The 12,117-nt window shown below is 40.0% G+C and overlaps 1 pseudogene; it reads right to left on the bottom strand.

Moving 5' to 3' along the window:
• Positions 1-1,919: 1,919 nt before the first annotated feature.
• On the bottom strand, positions 1,920-2,406 carry LOC108300156 (annotated as a pseudogene).
• Between the last annotated feature and the right edge of the window lie 9,711 nt (positions 2,407-12,117).

Genomic DNA, 12,117 nt, shown 5'->3' with positions numbered 1-12,117 from the left:
ACACACACTTTCAACTTTTATAGTCTCATCTCTTGCATAACGGACCACATACAAAGACTTGGTTAAGAAAACCTCCTCCCAGCCTGTTGCAATATTTATAAAGCCTTTGCTTTTTAACACACTGTGAGAAGGGCTTAATAAAACAAAGGGCATCATAATTTATTGTTTTAAGATTATTGATTCAATAAATTAACAATAATTTCCATGAAGGGTAGGAACCCTGGTGCCATAAAAGTTTATTTATTCCTCCTTTAATTAGCATTGATTAGAGTATTCAAATTGTCCCAGTACTCTGTAATCACTCTTTATAGGTGAAATGCCCTCTGCTGTGCAGGAGACAGTAAAATAAACATTCAACCAGAAGTGACAATGGTGCCTTTAAAAACAAGAAACACTTGATTTTTTTTTCCTTCAAAAGGGAAGGAATAGTTCAGATAATGCTTTTAATACAGGCTGTGTGCATATAGGACGCTGCTCCCTGTTATGCTGCAATGAGAAATTGTAAGAGGCTGTTGCAATTGTGAGCAAACAGGTAGAATCTACATGGTGATATTTATATCCCGTAACTCCAACTAAGAGATCTTTTTGCTGCGGTTGTTGGGTTTAAAGTATCACTACGCACTGCATTTAAGAACTAGGTGGATTTTTTTTCCCCACTCATATATTGTTTCAGTGCTTTCATTTCTTAAGTGGTGACTGAATCTTCAAGGTGAGGTAGTAAGGGCATTGTAAAACTGTTAATAACTTGAACAAACAGGTACTGCTTTTTATTCCACAGCCTCGGTGCAGATTACTTGGAAGTAACTATCTGAAGGAATGAGAACAATGGACATTGAAGACCTGCACTTGGGTTTCTCCTGTCCTCAGGATCAATACTTACTGCATAGCATACTCATGTGATAGGGTCATCTTTTGCTTTCATATATTCACCCATGCTGTGTCTCCCCACTCTTTGGCATCTGGATAGCATGTTTTTATTTTTGAGCCTCAGTGCTGTATTTTCCAATGTGATTTCTTTTCTTTTCCAACCAACAAGAAGTCTGTGTCCTGAAATATGACTTAGAACTGGGCATTTGCAGTAATTAATAAAGTGAAATGAAATAAAATACAATAAACCTCTTAAGTAACCAAAGGCTTATGATTTACATAGGCTTTAAATGATTGTTGGTGTTAAATTGTTTCTCAGAATGCAACTCAGGAATTTGAAGTTGTCAGATTAACTGCAGTATTTACTGGTCTGTTTGATTAGGTGAGCGTAGTTTATATTTCCTCTTGGAGACCTAAATAGCAACCATTTCCTACCAAAACAGTGCTGAGAACAAAGGCCCCATTCACAGGGCAGTGGGCATTGCTCTATAGGCCTTTGTATCTGAAACAACATGGTTACTAAGTACCTCTAAAGGAAAAGGTGCAACTAATTTTTAAAACGTGCACGTTAACAGGCAGAAAAAGAATCACATTGCATACCAAGCAAATGTATTCCATCAAAAATGAATGGAGTGTTTTTTCTACTGCGGGCCTTCTTTCCAAGGCTATAATAAAGAAAAAAAAATGATGGTGGTCATTTTTGAAGGATATCAGACAACAGAAAACCAACATTGGCAGGCATACTCTGGTCTGCTCATTTTCACTATTTGCAAACACCCTCAGGATGGATTAACATATTTTTAGTCAATAACCAACCTTCTGAGAACTTCCCTAGGCCAGGCTCTGTAATGGGCATTGGAGGCATAAAGGCCAATAAGCCCTGTCCCTCCTCTGTTCCTTTGTCCTGTTACTCACATTTCAGAGCTCCAACAATGTCATGGCATTGGTGGTTTCAATGACAAAGATAGGGTACAAAGGAGGGACGGCTTCTTTTTTTTTTTTTTATGGTGAAAAGATATACATATATTTAGAATTAGCCAGCTGGACTCAGTTTAGATGATCCCAATTTTGTTGGCAACATCCAAAGCGTCGTAATCAGGAGCCAGTCGAACATATGCCTTCTTTTCTCCATCAGGCCGAATCAGGGTGTTGACCTTGGCCACATCAATGTCATAGAGCCTCTTCACAGCCTGTTTGACCTGGTGCTTGTTGGCTTTAACATCCACAATGAACACAAGTGTGTTATTGTCTTCTATCTTCTTCATGGCAGACTCAGTGGTCCGCGGAAACTTGATGACAGCATAGCGGTCCAGTTTGTTTCTCCTGGGGGCGCTCTTCCGAGGATATTCGGGCTGCCTCCGGAGTCGCAGTGTCTTGGGCCGCCGGAAGGTGGGTGACGTGCGGATCTTCTTTTTTTTTGTGGCTGTGGACACCTTTCAACACTGCCTTCTTGGCCTTTAAAGTCTTCGCTTTGGCTTCGGCTTTAGGAGGGGCAGGAGCTTCCTTCTTCGCTTTCGGCGCCATCTTGTGAAAAGGGTCCGAGGGACGGCTTCTTAGGGAAGACGACTGCTAAGCTGAGTCCCAGAGGCAAAGGCCGCGGCAGAGGGAATCACACCAGCAAAGGCTGGGAAATACCAGGGTCTGTACAGGAAGCTACAAAAAGCTGCTTCTTCTTTTGTTTTTTGTTTTTGTTTTTTTTTGATATGGAGCCTTGCTCTGTCACCCAGGCTGGAGTGCGGTGGTGCCATTTCTGCTCACTGCAACCCCCACCACCCGGGTTCAAAAGATTCTCTTGCCTCAGCCTCCTGAGTCGCTGGAACTACAGGTGTGTACCACCCTGCTCTGCTAGTTTTTGTATTTTTGGTAGAGACGGGGTTTCGCCATGTTGGCCAGGCTGGTCTAGAACCCCTGACTTCAGGTGATTCTCCCACCTTGGCTTCCCAAAGTGCTAGGATTACAGCCATGAGTCACCACGTCTGGCCGAGGAAGCTACAAGAGGCTTCTATTGCTGAATCATGAAGTGGACTGAAAGAAGATAAGGAGCTGGACCCAGAGTCCCTCTTATACCATGGTAAGTAATTTGGACTTGATCCTGTAGGAGACTTTGTGATCCTTGGAAGGGCTTTGAGGGGTACAGAGACAGATAAAGCCGGCCAGTCTGCACAATCCAGACTCCCAAGAGATGAATTGGTCAGCTGTTCATTTAGGGTCTCAAAGCAAATCTTATCACACTGGTAATATATATTTTCTTGACCTCTCTTTTCTCTCTTCATTGTCTACACTGTTTGAATTCACCAGATAGCCACTCAGTATTTCACTTTTCTGGGAAAGTTACTGCATGAATCATTAAGAGAAGTCATTTGTCACCTACCAAGACACATTGCCATCATATTATTGAGGGATTTCTGAAAACATAATATGTGATAACTCCAGATCCTTAGTGTCCTTAGGGCCTTAGGAGTTTAAAGAAAACTCAAAAGCATTCTCCAGAGGAATAGGGGTAATGAAAAATTAAGCACAGAAAGTTTTCAAAACTAGGTAAACACAACCTGGCCTCTCCCACCTCAGCTGCTGTATTTTGGCAGTTATTTTCCCTATAAAATGTAACACGAGTAGGGAGATATTTCAGGGGATCAAATGCTCTTTCAGTTACATATATTGGAAAAACATACTTTCTTAACATAACTGGTATGTCATTCAGAAGTAAAATATTTAATTTTTGATCCCAAACTGATCACTTCAGCTAGGCTTGTGGGTTGGCAGAACAGTTGTGTACATTTGCCAAGACTCCACGTTATTAACCTCTCCAGTGGAATCATCATTCTACGATGGGAGAACTCCATATAGGGTAGAACGGGAAACTGGCATATCAATTGAGTCTGGACTCAATTTTCCTCTACTCCATTGCTTTCACCACTTCTACGAGGATAAGTATCATCTTGTGTGCTTGCTAGGTATGCAGATTTACCAGACTTGTCCCCTGTAAATTTTGCTTCAATGGGTCTGTTTCAGGGCCGAGGAATCCATTTTTACCAAGCAACCCAGGTGTTCATGATCTTTAGGGAACTTTGGGAAACAGTGCAAAAATGATTAAGTAAATTGAGTAAAACAGCGTTTTTCAACTCACCATAAGCTTTAAATGGAACACCATAATATAGGGCTTACTGAGCATCAAAATAATGAGGAAATAGTTGGGGTTACACATTTTATAATTTTGCAAGCCATTTTAGTAGAAGGAATGATGGCAATATAAAAGCTACTGTGCCAAATTTTTTTTATGGGGTCTCCAGATCATTTTACTAAAGTAAGTACTGCCAATTAGGGTGGGGTAAAAATATATGAATCAGGCTATAATATTTTCCTTTCATTGCAAAGTGAAATAAATTTATTGGAGCTTTGGTTAAGAAAAATAAATTCTTTGTTTATTCCAAAGACACCCACTGTCTGCTTATGACGATAAAAGTCATCATTTGGGGCTATGGCCCCTGGTATGTACTCTTTCTCACTGACACCGTGTCTCCGTATAAGTCATTAAAACGTGAAACTCATTTAATGTACAAAAATATGCTTTCCAGTAATCATTTCTAAGCTATTTTTTTTGTAGCAGCTGAACACTTTTTTCCAAAACTCAATATAGTTTCCAATATAGAAAGAAGTTAGGAGCAGCTATGTTTTCAGCAGTGGCTGGGGAGTAGGGGGATGGTTGTCTATGGGGTTTTCTCAGCTCTGATCAGGTCCATCAGCTAAATCAGCACCTTTCTAATTTATCAGCCACTCTGCGCTGTGTTATATGACAAACGATGTTTTGGTAACTCCTGCAACACCTTCAGCAAATGAGCAGGACAGAACTTGAAAATCTTTGCTAGAGTTTTTCTTCAGAGATGATAGCCTTGCTTCATTCAGTCAACACACTGCCTACCACATGCTAGATACCAATGAAAGTTTTACTACAGGCATTTTAATAGTACGTTAACACAGTATCATAGATTTTTCAGAATTTCTATTCTTTCGCGGAGAATTATTATGATCTTCATAAAGCACAGAGGACCTGTGGATGGAAATGGAAGAAAATGTTTCTGCCCAACTGATAACATGTGCATGTGCTTTCAGAATAATGTCCCACTGGTAATGGTGATATCCTAACTTTGTGTGTGGGCAGCCTCTGGTGTGCAGCAAGATGGACTGGAATTAGAAGGCACGGCTGTTTCTGTTTAACTTGCTTTGCACGGTGCCGTCTGCAGGTGGGCACTCAACAAAAGATGCCAGTCTTAGCATCCAGAGAGGTGGTTGTGATCAGTCATCATATTATTAAATTATTCATCTCATATTAAGTGACCACAATTTCAACATTGGCTTCTCTTGACAGATGTACAATTCATATAGACGATTGCAACTATATTCAGTACATGCTGTGATTTCATTTGCAATGCCACTCATAGTGGAAGAAATATGCCACACTTTTTAAAGCAAACAGGCTTCTTTTCACAGTGGACAGAGAATACTGTTAAACAGAGGAAACACAATATCCCTCTTCATAGCAAGAGATCAAATGTCTGCAGAAGAGCTTAATTTATACTTCTCCGTGTGCCAGAGCCCAGTCTGAGACATAGCAGCATTTAAATCCTTTCAATCAGGGCATAGTTTCCACCCTGGATGACTTCATGTCTTTAAAAATAGAATAAATGGAATTCCACATTATACTATGGGTAGGAATTATAGGAAATTAAGAGACATATAGTACTCAACACACTAAATAATTGTGACATTGAGCTGGGAAAATAGTGCTTTTGCAGAAAGTCTTTTTTGGATATTATTTGTTAAAAAGGTTTTCTCTAGCTTTCTGAGAGAGTAGGAGAAAAGTATTGCAGTGTGGACCAGGAAGTAAGTTTTATACTATCCGTGCTCAAAGTTTTTCCTTTTGAAAATATATGTAAGCATTAAGTTAGATCAGAGATGTGACTTGAGTTTCTGGTCCACCAGCCCTACTGTCTGACTCTTTCTGGATTCTTTAGTTTTGAAAGATTCTATTGGAGAGTCTTTGGTTTTGCTGTGTTGATGATACTATGCTGAAATTCAGCAGCCTGAAGGCAGTGCTTATCTGAAGTTTGAATTGGACACAATTAGAGAGGTTAGAAGGAATCCCGTTTGGCTCAAAGAAGGCTCTGAGGTTAAAATATGATAGCATACTCTGTGAATGCCCTAAAACGTAAGCGTACAACGTGGCCTGAGTTGTTTTTATAAAAACTGGAATTTGTCTGTTGGTTTATATAGAAATTACCAAGAAGAGGCAAAGCTATGATGGTCAAAAGTCAAAGGGAAGCAAATTGTTCTCTGGAGAACTTTTTCATCACAGCTTACTTTCTGGCTGACTGCTGACATTATTTATATGGTTTTGTATGTAAGGTAATGTGATGTGTGATCTTAATAAACAAATCTACACACCAGTCCTGCCTGCAATGGATCTATTACGCAGAAGCCTTCTGTTGATGAACGACGAAAATACAGTATCTTCATTGTGTTGTGCTCTCTTTACAATCATGTTTGTGGCATTAAATGGTTGCGGTGTTGAGATTTGCTCGCCTTTTAAAAAGAGCCCAGTGAGTAGGCCTTCCCTTTGGGAAGATTACTGCAGGAAAAATGGGGGCTCTGAGAGAGAGCAAGTACAAATCCATTGCAGGTGAGCCAGCACAATTTAATCACATAGTATATATTATAATCTATCCCTAGGAATTCATGTTTGCTTTGAATTTGCCCACCCAATCGGCCATAAGGAAACAGAAATGGCTTACAGTGGTTTCTAGTGCCTAGAGCTGAGTGTATGCTACTTCTCTGCTCACACATACTCAACAAAGGAGGCAGCAACAGCTGCACAAAAGATTTCTAGGGAGAGAGATGTACAGGTGGGAGTTTTTAAATCTTGACATCCTGATAAGATTTCAGCATGGCTTCAAAGCTTGTTAAAAAAAAAATGACCTACATTGCCGGTTTTTCTTTTGAAAATCCTAATCTGTTGCTAAAACAGACCAAACCAACTTCTCTTTTGTGAGCTTGAGTAAACACATTCTTCATCACCATCAAAGATTGTGGCAAGACGAGAGAAGGACTTGCCTTTGTGATTCAAGAGTCCTTGATGAGTATTCTGTGCATATTTGTGGGTACAGTCATATCTTTCAAAGAACAACCCAAACCAAATACTTCTGGTAATCTCCAGGCTTTTAATGTGTGACAAAGCAGGGTAACGGGTTCAGGCATGTGAACTGGTGCCTTTCTGTGCATGTGGAACCAGATCACACTTGCTCTTCTGGGGCACATGCTTATGGAAGGAGTTCAAAATATCAGAGAAATAAGCATTACACAAACAGATAGGGAAATTAAAGCAATGAAAAGCTCTTGACCTGGCCAAAGTCAGTAAGTCTGGTCAATAAAGGAGTGGAGAGCAGAGAAATTGCTGAGCTCTCTGTCACAATATCATTTACAGAATCTGATGCCTTTGAGTTGGTGCAAAGGGTGACCAGGGTGAATCTTGAGGTCATAGAGACTAATGTGCTCCACCACAGAGAACAGGGTCCTTCCATTTACCCAAATTAGAGTTATGCTTATTCTTTGTGAATGTTTCAAGGAGGAAAAGTGAGACTCTGTCTTGTTGGTGGCTTCTATGTTACTCTTAAGATGGGAAGCAAATTGAAAATGCATTGGTGATGGAAACTGTATTAGTCAGAGTTCCCCAGAGAAGCATAACCAATAGGATATACAATACAGAGAGAGAATCAGAAATGTATTTTGAGAAATTGGCTCACACTATTGTGGAGACTTGGCGAGTCCCAAATCTGCAGTGTAGATCGTCAAGCTGGAGACCCAGGGAAGAACTGATACAGTTTAAGTGATGAAGGGAGGCAGTCAGCTGTCTGAATTTCCTCTTCTTTAGAGGAGGTCAGTCTTTTTCTATTAAGGCCCCCAACTGATTGAATGAGGCCAGCTCACATTATGGAAGGTGATCTGCTTTACTCAAAGTCCACTGATTTAAATGTTAATCTCATGTACACAACACTTTCACAGAAACATGTAACGTAATGTTTGGCCAAATACCTGAGTACCATGCCTCAGTCAAATTGATATATAAAATTAACCATCACAGAACTCAAATAGGATAGGTATTGATATGGGAAACCCTTTGAGGATGCCGGGTGCTGGAGACCTGGCCACGCAGGACATAAGCAAATATGTTCCCTGACAGATGATTTTCCTTTTCATTGGTTATGGTGAGGAGTGCTCTGAAAGTCATTTAGAATACATTTCATACTCACAAGAAAGTAATATTATGGAGAAAAAGATGCGCTGGAAAATTTTACCATCAGAGAATGATCATGTAGTCTCCTGTAGCACACAAATACATAGGTAAACCTCTAAGCACCGGCCCAAAAGTCGAAGTAAGTAAGCTATTTTCAGATGAAAGCAGAAAATTCAAATGAACATTCAAAACGCGATCTTTAAAGATCTATTAACAAATATGTAATTGTGCTTCTACTGTCATGTGGCACATTATCAAGTCCTGATTATTCCCTTTGATAAGGTTGGCAGGTTTTGAATACTTCTTCAGCATTATAGATAGAAAGGTCAACTTCGGAGCTCATTCTTTAACAAATCACGTAGGTAGATAAGTGAGCATATCTCTGTATATATGCTGCCTCTGTATTATTTTTACATGAAAAGTACTTCTGCCACAGCCACTAACTCATTGAGTGTGAGCGTAGGTAATTATATGTTAATGTACTTTTCTCCTTTGCCTTTACAGGCATATATACATGCACATATGCATGAGGATATGAACTTGACTTCTATTGTGATAATATTAGTCAATCAACATTTATTTTTGGGTACCTACAATGAGCTAGGCCCTGTGCTGAACTCCAGGAATATAATGATAAACATAATGTTCACAATTTATCTTCTGCATAACATGGAACTTATATTCCGGTGAAGGAGACAGATACCAAAAGTTAACAGACAAGTAAAATAGTTACAATCAGTATTAGTGTTATATAGATAATAAACAGGCCTACCTTAAATAGAGAGGCAGGCAAGGAAATCTCTAAGTAGTTGATCTTTAGCCTGAAGCCCAGAGAATGAGAGCATTCTAGGCAGAGGAAACAGTCATTGGACAAATTCGCAGGAAGAAAAAACTGGGATACTAGAGTGGTTGGTGCGGGGCAGGGGTCGTATTAGTTGAAACTGGGAAGGTGAACAGGACCTCACAAATCATTATAAGGGCTTTGGATTTTATTCTGAGAGCTACAGGAAGACACTGAAGTGGTAGAGTAACACCAGACAAAATTTATATTTTAATAAGGTAATTATATTGAACATGGCTTGGTGAGAGGTAAAAATGGAAGAATTGAGATCAACTTAACTTAAAAAATCTGTGCGGCCAGACGCAGTGGCTCATGCCTGTAATCCCAGCACTTTGGGAGGCCAAGGTGGGTGGATCACGAGGTCAGGAGTTCAAGACCAGCCTGACCTAACGTGGCAAAACCCTGTCTCTACTAAAAAATACAAAAATTAGCTGGGCGTGATGGCGTGGGCCTGTAATCCCAGCTACTTGGGAGGCTGAGGCAGGAGAATTGCTTGAACCCGGGAGGCAGAGGTTGCAGTGAACCGAGATTGTGCCATTGCACTCCAGCCTGGGCAATGGAGTGAGACTCCGTCTCAAAAAAAAAAAAAAAAAAAAAAAAAAAGTCTGTGCAATGAGATGAAGGTAAACTAGTATGAGGTAGTGATGGCAGAAGAGATGAAGGAAAATGATCTTATTAAGATATATTTGGAGGCCAGGCATGGTACCTCATGCCTGTAATCCCAGCACTTTGGGAGGCCGAGGCAGGCAGATCACTTGTACTCAGGAGTTTGAGACCAATCTGGGCAAGATGTCAAAACCATGTCTCTACAAAAAAATAGAAAAATTAACTGGATGTGGTGATGCACACCTGTGGTCCCTGCTACTCAGGAGTCTGAGGTAAGAGGATCACTTGAACCCGAGAGGTTGAGGCTGCAGTGAGCCAAGATCACACCCCTGCACTCTAGACTGGGCGACAAGAGTGAGCCCCTGTTCTCAAAAACAAGATAAGACAAAACAAACAAAAGATGTATTTGGAGCTAGATTTGACAATACTTTCTATCGTATGGATATGGGGCATGAGGAAGGAAGCAAAAAACCAGAATGACACCTCTATGTCTCACTGGAGCAACTGAGTGCGTGGTGGTGCCATTTACTGAGAAGTCTGAGCTTATGATGGGGAAACAGCTTTGAGGAGAAAAAAATCAAAAATTTCATGTTGTATTTGTTAAGCTAGAAATGTCTGCAAGATATCTGATTTAAATAAGCAATATTGTGTGTGCGTATGGAGCTTGGAATTAAGGTCTAGAATGGAGAGAAACATTATGGAGTCATCAGAATTAAATTGGTATTTAAACCCATGGGAATGATGAAATATCGGAGTGGGTGATGTTGAGAAGATAACAGCCTTTTCATTTTAGCCCTGAGTTAGATTTCAGCTCTAATCTAAATAGATTTGGAGATTGATTACAGGAGAAGGAACTGGCAGAAGAGAATGGGAAGGAGGAGCTAGTAAAGTTAAAGGAAAACCAAAGTGATGTCTCAAATGCCAGGAAAAGAGGTAACGCCATATAACATACAACGAACACTGAGGATGGAGAAGTGTCCATTGAATTGAGAATCGTAGACATCATCACAGGAATAGTGCCCTTCCTTTGAGAGTACTTAGAGCAGAAATCAGGTTGCAGAAAATTAAAGTACAAATGGAAAGTGAGGAAGTGGACAGAAATGTATGTAAATTATTCTTTTGAGAAATTTAGGTATGGAGGAGAGTAGAAAAATGGAGTACATTTTTTGATAACATTGACTTCTGATGCATAAGAAAGTACAACTGAAGGAACCAATAAGCAACTCGTGACGTTGAAGGGGAGATAGAGTAAGAGCACACATGGATAAACTGAATGGCAGGCTTAGTATGACTCATATGGAAAATATCTCTAGTAAACATTCTAGTATACTTTTCCCTTTCTAACTCAAAGCTATTATTCTAAACAGATTATTCAAGGTTTAATAGAATACCTCAACCCATGAAATAACTTGCTGTCATTGTAGCATAACTTTTCAGAGATCATTGTTGAGAAAGTAACTCAAACTATAGTATTTCTTTAAAAGAAAATGTAAATGTCTCTTTAATTTCCTGATTCTCTCCTTATGAATCTGCAGTGTTCAGTTGATCTGCCTCAAGAGGATTAGATGGCAGAAAAATCTCTCTCACCTTCTGTAAAAATCAGCCCAGTAAAGCTTGTGGCATTCAGGACCTGAGGTTCTCATGATTTCCTGTGCTGATTTTAAAATAACCCTATATTAGACAAAATTTCAATCTCTAAACTCAGTCTCAATTAATGTAACTTTCTTCATTTATTTAAAACTGAATTTGTGTCCTTATTTGGACCAAAGGCAAAAGCATATTCTCAATCAATTCAGGGTCACTTTTACTTGCGCTGAGATGGTTGTTTTAAGGCCTGGAGGAATTGTGTAGGGCCAGGATGTACGGATGAAAGTGGCATGTGCTCCTCTTCTTTGCAAGTTATCCAAGTTGTCATCTGCTGAGGTGCCCTTATTTTCTGGTCTTCATTCATTGGTCCACACAGATTGCTCCATTAGTTTCTCATCCCTTCCAGGCCCTGGGCTTTTGTGCCATGCCTGACCTCCTCTTGGATACCCAGAAAACACTACATGGATAGCCTACAACTCTGGGCTGCAACCAACTTGATGAGGCTGCCTCAGGGACTGCTGTCCAGACACCTGCATGGGCCTTTTCTGCTCTGGATTCTTGCGCTACAGAAAAGCAGAAGACAGATTTCTCTCTGTTCTCACATTCCCCGAATCTATCCAGGAATTTCTAGGCCTGGGAGCCCATTTCTTTAGCGCTCTACCATCACAAGCCCTGGACCTTGAACTCCCCTCTTTCCTGAATCAGAAGAATATTTATTTAGTTTGAGTACAGGGTCACCTGGTACTTTATCTTTCAAATCTCCAATTTGAGGCCTGACTTAAACTTTGTAACTTTTGAAAAACAACTTTATTGAGATATAATTCTGATATAATACAGCTCACCCATTTTCACGGTACAATTCAAAGAGTTTTGTGATTCGCAGAGTTATACAGTAATTACACAATTTCTAACCTAAACTTTTTTGAAA

The sequence above is a fragment of the Cebus imitator genome, unplaced genomic scaffold (genome assembly GCF_001604975.1).
Source record: "Cebus imitator isolate Cc_AM_T3 unplaced genomic scaffold, Cebus_imitator-1.0 Scaffold25, whole genome shotgun sequence".
Classification (NCBI taxonomy): Eukaryota; Metazoa; Chordata; class Mammalia; order Primates; family Cebidae; genus Cebus; species Cebus imitator.
This window is presented reverse-complemented; position numbering and strand designations above follow the sequence as displayed.